The following is a 10197-nucleotide window of genomic DNA, read 5'->3' on the forward strand; positions in this document are numbered from 1 at the left end:
GCTGGCCGGGGACGGTGGCTCATGCCTGTAATCCCAGCACTTTGAGAGGCCGAGGCGGACGGATCACCTGAGGTCAGGAGTTTGAGACCAGACTGACCAACATGGAGAAACCCTGTCTGTACTAAAAATACAAAATTAGCCAGGCATAGTGGCACATGCCTGTAATCCCAACTACTTGGGAGGCTGAGGCAGGAGAATCGCTTGAACCCGGGAGGTGGAGGTTGCAGTGAGCCAAGATCACCCCATTGCACTCCAGCCTGGGCAACAGGAGTGAAACTCTGTCCCCCCAAAAAAAAGTTTGAGCTAGGTGACTTGTATTTTATAGCAAAGATCGTATGACTTTGCAAAAATGACTTCAGCTCAACTAACTGAGAACTTTAGAAGCGAGTCAAATGAAGATAAATCATGGAAATTATGTGTGATTATTTCCCAGTAAAAGGAAGCAAAGCTGTCAGCGTGATCAGTAGATGCCCTGAGCCTCTGTTGAAGAAAGGCAGGAGTAGAACACGTTGCTGACAGTCTCTAAAATGGTTATACAGGTTGTAATGACTATTAACAGAAAGATCCCAGCACTCGTGTCTTCTGTACTAACTTTATTAAGAGATTTCATCAAAATGGAGATTCTCAAGAACAGCAGACAGACATGATGGAACCATGGAATTTCCCTGTGCCTGTCTCCCGGTGCCTTCTGTGTGGTGCCTAGACCTCTGTAACATCACTGTGAACATCCCAGACAGAAAAGGTTCTTGGCCAGGCACTGCGGGTGGTTAAAGAAAACTGAATTGTAAGTGGAAAATTGGAAAGGATTTGAATGTCCCACATTATGATATTTAATGATGGAATATTGCACAGCCGTGACAGGCTGCTGAGGGCACCGTGTAATAAATAGCACGGGATGCGCTCGCATGGTCCTCAGGGCAGAGACACACGGGACCAGGACGTGACCCGCACGGGCCCTCTCCCTCCACCAGCCCGTAGGCTCCAGCCTCTGTCTTGAACTTCAGGTCTCCTCTTGCATGGCTGCCAGCCTGCCTCTCCCACCTCCCGTGTTACAGAGCCAGCAGGGCACCCCTTTCCCCACTGTCCTGTGCGGTTGCTGTGGCCTGCCTTCCCCAAGCCAGAAACCAGGGGCTGGGAGTCTACAGTCTTTATCTGACTCGCACTTTCACCCCACACCCTCCAGTAGTGACTGTTGAGTGAATGAGTCAGAGTTCCTTAGAATGAGGAATTCCAACAAAATGCCAAAAAGACCAGAAATGTATGTCATGTCTGTCAACTGTTCTCAAAAATTTCCATTTTGATGAAATCTTCGTCTTAGTAAAGTTAGTACAGAACACCCCGAGCTGGAATCTTACTTTAACCAGTGTTATAACCTGTATAACCTTTTTAGAGATTGTCAGGAATGTGTTCTCTTGCCTTTCTTGCATTTTTCAAATTTTCTACAATTACTGTATTTTACCTTTGATACCATATTTAAAGTATTTTAGTTAGAAAACCACATGATTAAGGAAATAATTCAAATAGTTCTAAAGAATCCAAATAGTGAAAAATGCAGCACACTCCTTTCACAGATCAAATTCTCTCCATAGGCATCCCCTGCCAGCAGGTTCTTGATTAAATTGTGATCTCTTCAATCATCCCTCTGATGAACCTGTGTGCACACCCATTCACACACACACACAGTCACACACCATGTGCCTACACAGGTGGAAACACTACACACATTTTTGGGAACCTTACTTTTTAGTGAACAATGGATCTGGGGTGCCCTTTCGTACGATTGCAGCTTTATTCTTTTTAACGGTTGCATAGTATTCCATCCTCTGGAATGTGCTATGATTTGTATAGAAAACGTTCTGTGCTATATCTGTGTGTACCCATGTACATAGACGCACACACACAGACGGATTTCTGGGTGTCTTTGGAGTTTACCTGTTGAGTGGCCTCGTACCAGTCATCTTGCACACATGGGGGGATATCCACACTGAATTCTTGGTAGAGAACTGCTGGGTCAGAGGTTCTGGATGGAGCTTCTTGGCAGATGTTGCCCAGCAGGGCCCGGGAACGTGTCCTCCAGGCCCTCTCTGTGCACTTTGCAGCCAGCCTTTCTCATGGGTGCCCTGCTCAGCAGAGTGTAATGGTATTGTGTTGTAATACGCATGCCAACGCCATCGGGGTGTGTGGTGGAGTGCCAATTTTAGTGGAAGGTCCCCTATTGCTCTCTGCCCCTGGAACTTCTTTACTTGCTTCTGGGCCAGGATGAGGAGATTGAGCAGAAGGGGCTCACGGCCCCCTCCGCGTCCACAGCCACAGCAGTGCTGCCTGTCACAGTGTGCCTAAGCTCTGCTCCCAGGAGTCTATGTGGACCTGGGGAAGCCCCGATCCCCCGTGTGTGCAGGAGGAGGCTGGTGGAACCCACAGTCCCTGGCAGTAGGGGGTGTTAGATGTGCTAATAGCTGCACCATGCTTGTTATATCTCTCTGAGTCTTCTTAGCTAGGCAGGTGTAACTAGCTTCATTTCACAGGTGGTAAGAATGATAGTTAATGCCTCCCAGTGCTTAAACAGCATCCGGCACCTCACCTAGGAAAGCACTAGGAAACGTTAACTATGATTAGTCATGTATCCTCAGAACCAGATGAGGCAGGCAGTATTAGTGTGCCCACTTTTTGGATGAGGAAACAGAGGTCCAGAGAGGCTCAGTAACTTCCCCCAGGAACACACAGCTTGGAGAAGCCGGGACTGGAATCCAGGTTCCTCTGATTGCAGAGCCGCTTGCTCTTGCTTCATCCCACTTGTCTTCTCTGTGTGCTGAAGAACACCAGGTCCCTGCTTAGAGAGGATGCCCAGAAGGCGAGGTCATGTCTGCAGGATGGAGGCCAGATGAAGGCACTGCCCGTGGCTCTGTGCTGCTGCCATCAACGACCACTAAATACCTGTTCGCAAGGCCTGGGCGTTGGAGCCCCACACTCTCCTGCACTATTGGGGGTGCACCAGGAGAGGGTGTGAAGGCCATGAGAGGGAAATGCTTCTCTCTCTTCTAGTTAATTTCATTGTTTTTTGGTGAACAGGCCATTGGATTCTTTTTACCTGTGCTGTCAGGAGGTGGGAGGTATGAGATAAAACAGCACGATGAGTAATTACACGAGAAGTGTGGGTTTGCATTTTCAGCCAGGTAACTCATAACTGTGGGGTTGCATGCTGAGGAAGAAGAAACAAAACCTGGTCATGTAGGGTGAAGGCAACGTGGGGTTGGGGCCTGGGCAGTTCACTAAGAAAGGAAGTGTGGCCGGGCGCGGTGGCTCAAGCCTGTAATCCCAGCACTTTGGGAGGCCGAGGCGGGCGGATCACAAGGTCAGGAGATCGAGAGCATCCTGGCTAACACGGTGAAACCCCGTCTCTACTAAAAAATACAAAAAACTAGCCGGGCGAGGTGGCGGGCGCCTGTAGTCCCAGCTACTCAGGAGGCTGAGGCAGGAGAATGGCGTGAACCCGGGAGGCGGAGCTTGCAGTGAGCTGAGATCTGGCCACTGCACTCCAGCCCGGGCGACAGAGCGAGACTCCGTCTCAAAAAAAAAAAGAAAGGAAGTGTGTTCCCACTCAGCAACCTTGGGGCTGGCAGCTGTTTTTGGAGGCTAGATGTGAACCCCCAGCTGGGAGGCAGGACACGAAGATGCCGGTGTTCAGGTGGAGTTGTTGGAGGCGATTAAGATGAGACGCCAGACCGGCTGACATTTGTTGTTGGATGCCACAAAATTACTGTGAATATGATACATGTCTTAAACCACAGGATGAGCAGTTCTGGGTCTTTATTAAAGTGACAAAGGCTTATTTCATTTCTAGATCTAGAAAATAGGTCTTTCAGTTTTTTTTTTTTTTTTTTTTTTTTTTTTTTTTGGAGGACAGAATCTCGCTCTGTACCCAGGCTGAAGTGCAGTGGACCGGATTCTCAGCTCACTTGCAAGCTCCCTCCCAGGTTTACGCATTCCCTTCTGCCTCAGCTCCCAAGTAGCTGGACTACAGCGCCCGCCACCTCGCCTGGCTAGTTTTTTTTTGTATTTTTTAGTAGAGTGCGTATTCACCCAACCGTGTTAGCCAGGATGGTTCGATCTCCTGACCTCGTGATCCCGCCCCGCCTGGGCCTCCCAAGTGCGTGGGATTACAGGCTGAGCCACTGCGCCAGCCTCAGTTTTTTTTTTTTTTGAGACGGAGTCTTTTTCTGTCCAACCCGGCATGGGAGTGCAATGGCGCGACTCAGCCATCAACGTCCAACCTCCACCTCCTGAGAGTTCAAGCGATTCTCCTGCTTCAGCCTCCCAAGGTAGCTGGGATTACAGGCACGCATCACCACACCCGGCTAATTTTTGTATTTTTTTTTTTAATAGAGATGGGGTTTTGCCATGTTGGTCAAGCTGGTCTTGAACTCCTGACCTCAAGTGATCCACCTGCCTTGGCCTCCCAGTGTCAGGATTACAGACGTGAGCCACAGCGCCCAGCCAGTTTTTCAGTTTTAAAATCCTTGATATTCACATTATGTACCTAAACCTCTTATTTTTGTATGAATCCCTGCCTTTGTTGCCTTGAACTGTTTTTTTTGGCATAGTCCCCGGGTGGCCGCTGTCCCCTCTCCCTCCCGTGTGACAGGAAAGCCTCGTGGGAACAAGCGATGTGGCACTTTGCAGGTGCCCACAGCAGCGTGGGCTTTCCCTCTTTGCTTGTCCAGCAGTTGTGCCCAAATGTCCAGCCCAACCCCGAGAGTTTCAACAGGAAGTGTCGGCGTCAGGTCCTGGGTGGATGTGACCTTTTCCAGGATTCTCATAGCTGCTCATGTGAACATACTTTTGCTTATAAAATTGGCCATAAGAGCCATCCACTGCTAGAGGGAAGACCCCAGTATCAGTCTCTGGAAGCTCCGCTACGGTGGGGCCTGATGAATCGTGATCATTTCTGATCACTGCCTTTGCAGTTCATTTGCTAACCTCAGGTACCCGCTCAGGGTTCAGAGGATGTGTCGGCCCCAAGGGGCTGGGGGACCGGATGTTGTGTGCCTGGATGGCTGTGTCTAAGGTTCTGCTCCCTGGGGAGGGGTGTGCAGGGCGTCTGGAGAGGAGGGAACTGTCCAGTGAGGGGCCTGGGTGGGAGGGACGGGAGCTTTACACCTGCGTTTCCAGGGGGAGCCGCCTCCTTCCCAGCTGGCTTCAGAAAAAGAGCCGTGATCATATAAGCTCTGAAAGCACAAGGCAAACAAAAAAGAAATCCTCCTCACCACAGAATATGCTGGAGTCTGATTCTGAGGTTTAACAATTACGTGGCTCCTGTATTAATAGAATCATGGAGGGATCAGCGTCGGCTCCTGAGCGTCTGCAGTCCTGCACGTGGCTCTGGTTTTGTGATTCTGATTCTCTTGATCTAACTGTTGGTGCTGTTACTGCGCCCCATGATTGCTGTCTTAAGGCTGATCTCCCACACTGCAGAGGAGCGACAGCCATGCTATGGAACCTTGCCACACCACAGTGGACGTCGTTCTGTTTGGCTGAAAATCAACCATCCAAAAATAAAGGAAGATGAACAGCTCTTTGGTTCTTGTAATTATGCTATATGTGTTTCTGCTTTTTCCTTCTTTGCCTCATGAAGATGAATTTTACAGAATACGTATCTGGAGCTAATAGACAATTAGATAGTACTTTTTTGGTTCACGGACTCTGCTAACTGAAATGGCTTATTTTGCAAGAAAATGCACCTGGTCAGGTCCTGGGGCTCATCTCCAGCACCGGGTGACGGGCTGGGCTGTACTTCCTCTCTGTTCGTGGGTGGGCGGTTTCACAGCCCCTCCCTCCTGTCTTCCCCAGCACGTACAAGCCAAGCTGATCCTGCATCTAAGGAAGTCTAGAAGGTTTAAACTCACAATAATTTGTTTTCAATGCCTTTCTAGGAGTGTTGCTGAGTTTAAGTGGATGGACAATTTAAGAGCTTAAATAGCCTTGTTTCCTGTTATTTTCACAGCAAAGATTTCTGAAGACTTCTTTCTAGAAACGACTGGAAAGTTTCAAGAGGCGTAAGATACAGGTAAAACCTCTTTATTCATGATCTGTAATTTCAGTGGAGCAGAGTTGGTGATGTGTAGAGGCCTCAGCTGGATCTGGCAGGTGATTGGTTGCTTGGTCCCTTGGTCCCTGGATATCCCATGGGGCAAAGCTTCAGACTTGGCTGCCATCCCTTGGGCCCGGCATGGGGAGGTGGCTGCTGGGCACCCGCAGTGATGGTCTGCCTCTGTTCTTGCTCTGCCACTGCTTATCCCTGCTCCCCGTATTCTTCCCTGCTCTCTCAGCCTCTCCTCCCACTGGGTCTTGGGCTTGTGGCAGCTCTGTGGCTGTTGGCCCCTGGTGCCCACACCAGAAAGCTTACTTTCTTCTTTTAGAGGGTGCAGGGAGGTGGCTGGTAAGGTGTGGTGTAATAAGAGGGCTCTCCAGGTCACCTTCCTCAGATTTGGGCCATTTTGTGATTAATCTTAATTTTGGTCCATTCCAAGCCATGCAATTTCCGTTTCAGAGGAGAGAGAAATAACCAGCTTAATTTGTGAAAACAAAAGTAAAACCCCCATCTTTCCTTCATCATTTTCATACTATTCAAGTATCATGAATGGGCCCCTACAAGGTTTTTTATTCTGCTGGCTTTTAAAAGAGTCCTGCTGCCAGTGTAGACTTTCATGGTTCCTATGCATGGGACCGTGATGAGAGCACATCTTGCCAGTTAGATAGGGCGGCTTTAATGAGCACAGTGACACTGCCAGGGAGACAGCACTTTCTGTGCTTATTGGCTGGATATATTATCTGGTCCACTGGGGTGGGAGCTCTGTTTTCTGACATTTGTTAAATCACTTTATTAGGAATTGGCACTTGTCTTACAAGTATTTTTTTTGCTAGGTTCTTTTTCCTCCCTTAAGTCATTTGTCTTTGAGTTTTGCTTTTTGTTGGTGTCTTCATAAAAAAATATTTTGGAATCTTTAGCTATAAGGTAATTGAAAGCAGGGACAGTTTTATCCGCTCTGTGCTGTATTAAGCAGTAAGAGAATTCCATTGTGAGAGCCCAGGAGGACTGGCTCCTTCTGTTATTTTTTACTTTGCTGTCACAAAAAGCATGAAGTATATATAGGGAAAGGAGGCCACTTCTCATTTTTTATGTGAATAAAAAAGGGTCAAAGATATGGCAAGAAATAGTCACCTAAGCCAAGAAATGGATTAGCATGTGAAAAATTGCATTATTCACAGCTCCACACACTAATGTGGTGGGTTTCAATTTTTGGTCCTACTGACTTGAGTGTAGCGTGGATGAAACATAGTCTCTTAATGAACTAAATTTTTTTACAGAAGCAATATAAAAGTGTGATTCATTTTTTAAAAAACAAAGAAAACTTGAGTTCCTGGCTGTTCTCCTCCTCCTCCTCCTCCTCCTTACAAGCGACATTGTTAACAGTTGGCTGTCTGTCCACATTCATATGTGTGCATGTGTGTCTGGTATCCGTGTGTCCCTGTGTGTGAGAAGGTGTGTTCTTGTGAGTCTGTATCTGGTATTTGTGCATGTCCGTGTGTGTCCGTGGCTATGTGTGTGTGTGTGTGGATTGTGTGTAGACTGACGCATCCTCTGTTGACACGGGTGGGTCGTGCCTCGTGTGTTGTTGCTCTGCACCTGTCTTTGGTGTGATGTGCTCACGGGCAGTTGGTGTAGACCAGCTTTAGTCTTTGTGATGGTGGTGTCTTCCTTTCCTGACTGTTAACCAGCCCCTCATTGAGGAGCATCCCCTTCGGTTGCACATTTTACTGTCACAGCACGGCAGGGTGGTCCTCCCACACATCGCTTTGCACGTCTGCAGCTGTGCACACATAGTTTGCTGCCCAAGAGTTGCCAGGGGATCAGAGTGTGCAGACATCTGGATAGTTCAGAATTGCACCCAGAAGTCCTTTACCCCACACCTTCCCAGCCCTGGCTAGCAGCAGACTTCTAAATTTCAGCCTGCTTTGTGGACAATACATGGGTATTTTATTTTAATTTACATTTGTTTTGTGGAGTTAAGCACCCTTGGAATTATTTTTGAAGTTAGAAAAGTTTTATAAGAGGTGGGAAAATTAAGAATACAAATAAAGTCCACTTAAAGCACAACTTTTCTATATAGTGTCTTTTATGTAATTTTGCCCTCCCTGCAGGTCAAGCTCTGGGGAACTGAAGCACCCGTTTTAGTGTCATATCAAAGGCTCTACCAGTGTAAATGGTGACCTTTGGCATTCTGGAAGCATCTCTGCCGGCTGGGTTCTATCTGGTGCTGAGGTGACGTAAAAACAGACATTTCTATTCTGGAGGTAGGGAAGTCCAAGATCAAGGTGCTGGCAGATTTGCTGTCTGGTGAAGGCCCTCCTCCTGGTTCATAGACAGCGTCTTCTCACATGGTTGAGGGGTGAGGGAACTCTCTGGGACTCCTTTTATAGGGGCACTACTTCCATTCGTGAAGACTCTGCCCTCCTGACCCAGTCACCTCCCAAAGGCTCCCTCTCCAGAAGCCATCACATTGGTGGTTAGGATTTCAACAACTGAATGTGAGGGTAATCCAGACATTCAGACCATAGTATCACCTTTGAAAGACATGACGTCAGGCATCCCTGTAGGGCTGCAGGGTTAACACAGTCCTCCCTGCGGGGCTGGTCAGCCACTTCCCAGAACAACCCCATATGGTCCCTGGGAGCCAGTGTCCAGTAGGGAAACCGTTGGCCCCCTTGGAGGTGGCAGCAGGTCAACATAAGGCCAGTGGAAGATGATTAATTTTGCTAGCACTAACCTGCTTGGGCCCAAGGACGCATGCACGTACCACACACCCTCCAGAAAAGACAATATTGTCTGCATCCAAGTCTGAAGAGTAGAGTGACGTCACACAACTGGCATGACAGTCTGCATCTCTGCCATGCTGGCTGATGCTTAGAGGGGTCTCCACTCTTCCTTTGAAGGGCCCTGTTCCTGCCGCCACTCTGTGTGCATCCTCATAGCACTTGCCCTGCCGACATTTCTGATAGATGGATTTGTGTGTCCCTCACTCCCGCCATCCTCTGTCTCTCTCCCTGGGTTTCCCATTCTGTACATGCCACGCCCAGGGGTTTGCAAAGTGGGTGAGGGTTAGAGCATGTCTGAGACATCCTCACTTGCTCCTGCAGGGATGTGGCTTGAGGGTGAAGTGGACCAGTCCTGGCAGCTGCCCTGCTGGGTGTGTCCAGCCCGACACAGGTCCAGGGCCATGCACGTCCCTGCAGAGCTGGAGCGCTGGTCTCCAGGGATCAATTTTAAACTCTAGGAAAACTGAAGTTGGAACAATAAGTTGTTTATTATGCTTGTGACCTAGACAGCTCCTGAAGCCCATTCCTGATTCCTGTGGGGGTAAGGCCATTTTATCCTCAGTTTGTAAGGTGGTGACATCAGCATCCCAACTGGAGGTGGGAGAGGGGTTTCTGGGGGCAGAGGACATCCCAGGGTGGAGACGTTAGGTGGCCAGGCACTGGCAAGGCATGGCCAGGGAGGGCTGTGGTGTCTTCTGTTTCCCAGCACCTGGCTGCCTGCTACCAGCTGGGAGGGAAGATGTGGTGAGTGCGTGTCCTCCACTGTCCTGGTTGCAGGGCCGGGAGAGGCTCTAAGCTTTACCTGCCCCATCTGGGCAAACCCCTGAGATAAGAAATAAGCGAGAACACACTCCCCCAGGCAGTGGTTTGCAGTGAGCTCAGGGGTCCAGGTAATGACTGCCTGTGTTAGATTGGCCAGTCCACAGCTGTCACCAGAGATCCCCTTTCAGTTTCCCTGGGATGCCAGCCAGGGCATTTTAATGCCAGCGTTGCATCCTGTTGCTGGCAGAAGCACTGACACCTTCTGTGTGGTAGTGACTGGTGTCCCTTCTGTAATCCGCCCTAGCTGCCAGACAGCTGATCCCAGGAAGGAGCCGAGACATGGGTGACTGGACAGTCCCCAGATGGCATTTTGGTCCGTGGTTTCTGCCTTACAGGACACTTGCCAGCAGTCACTATTCACATCTGAGATGCAACACTAGGTCAGAATGTATGTTCTGCAACAGAGTGACACATGCACAGATGCACATACACACATGCACAAACAGATGCACACACGTCTGCATACACACACAGATGCACACACAGATGCATGCACATATG

The 10197-nt window shown here is 49.0% G+C and overlaps 1 protein-coding gene across 4 annotated transcripts in view; it reads left to right on the forward strand.

Moving 5' to 3' along the window:
* The window catches only part of SEMA4D (semaphorin 4D), a 99556-nt gene that overhangs the window by 36959 nt on the left and 52400 nt on the right, over positions 1 to 10197 (forward strand). For 2 of the 4 annotated variants that reach the window (XM_017876166.1, XM_017876162.1), the window contains exon 2: positions 6002 to 6064. The exons of 1 other annotated variant lie outside the window; for it this stretch is intronic. The gene's annotated coding sequence lies outside the window, so the exon portion shown is untranslated. Of the gene's footprint in view, positions 1 to 5872; positions 5892 to 6001; positions 6065 to 10197 lie in introns of those variants that run through there. One more of the 4 variants, XM_017876163.1, reaches the window with a different exon arrangement.

The sequence above is a fragment of the Rhinopithecus bieti genome, unplaced genomic scaffold (genome assembly GCF_001698545.2).
Source record: "Rhinopithecus bieti isolate Rb0 unplaced genomic scaffold, ASM169854v2 scaffold_9919, whole genome shotgun sequence".
Classification (NCBI taxonomy): domain Eukaryota; kingdom Metazoa; phylum Chordata; class Mammalia; order Primates; family Cercopithecidae; genus Rhinopithecus; species Rhinopithecus bieti.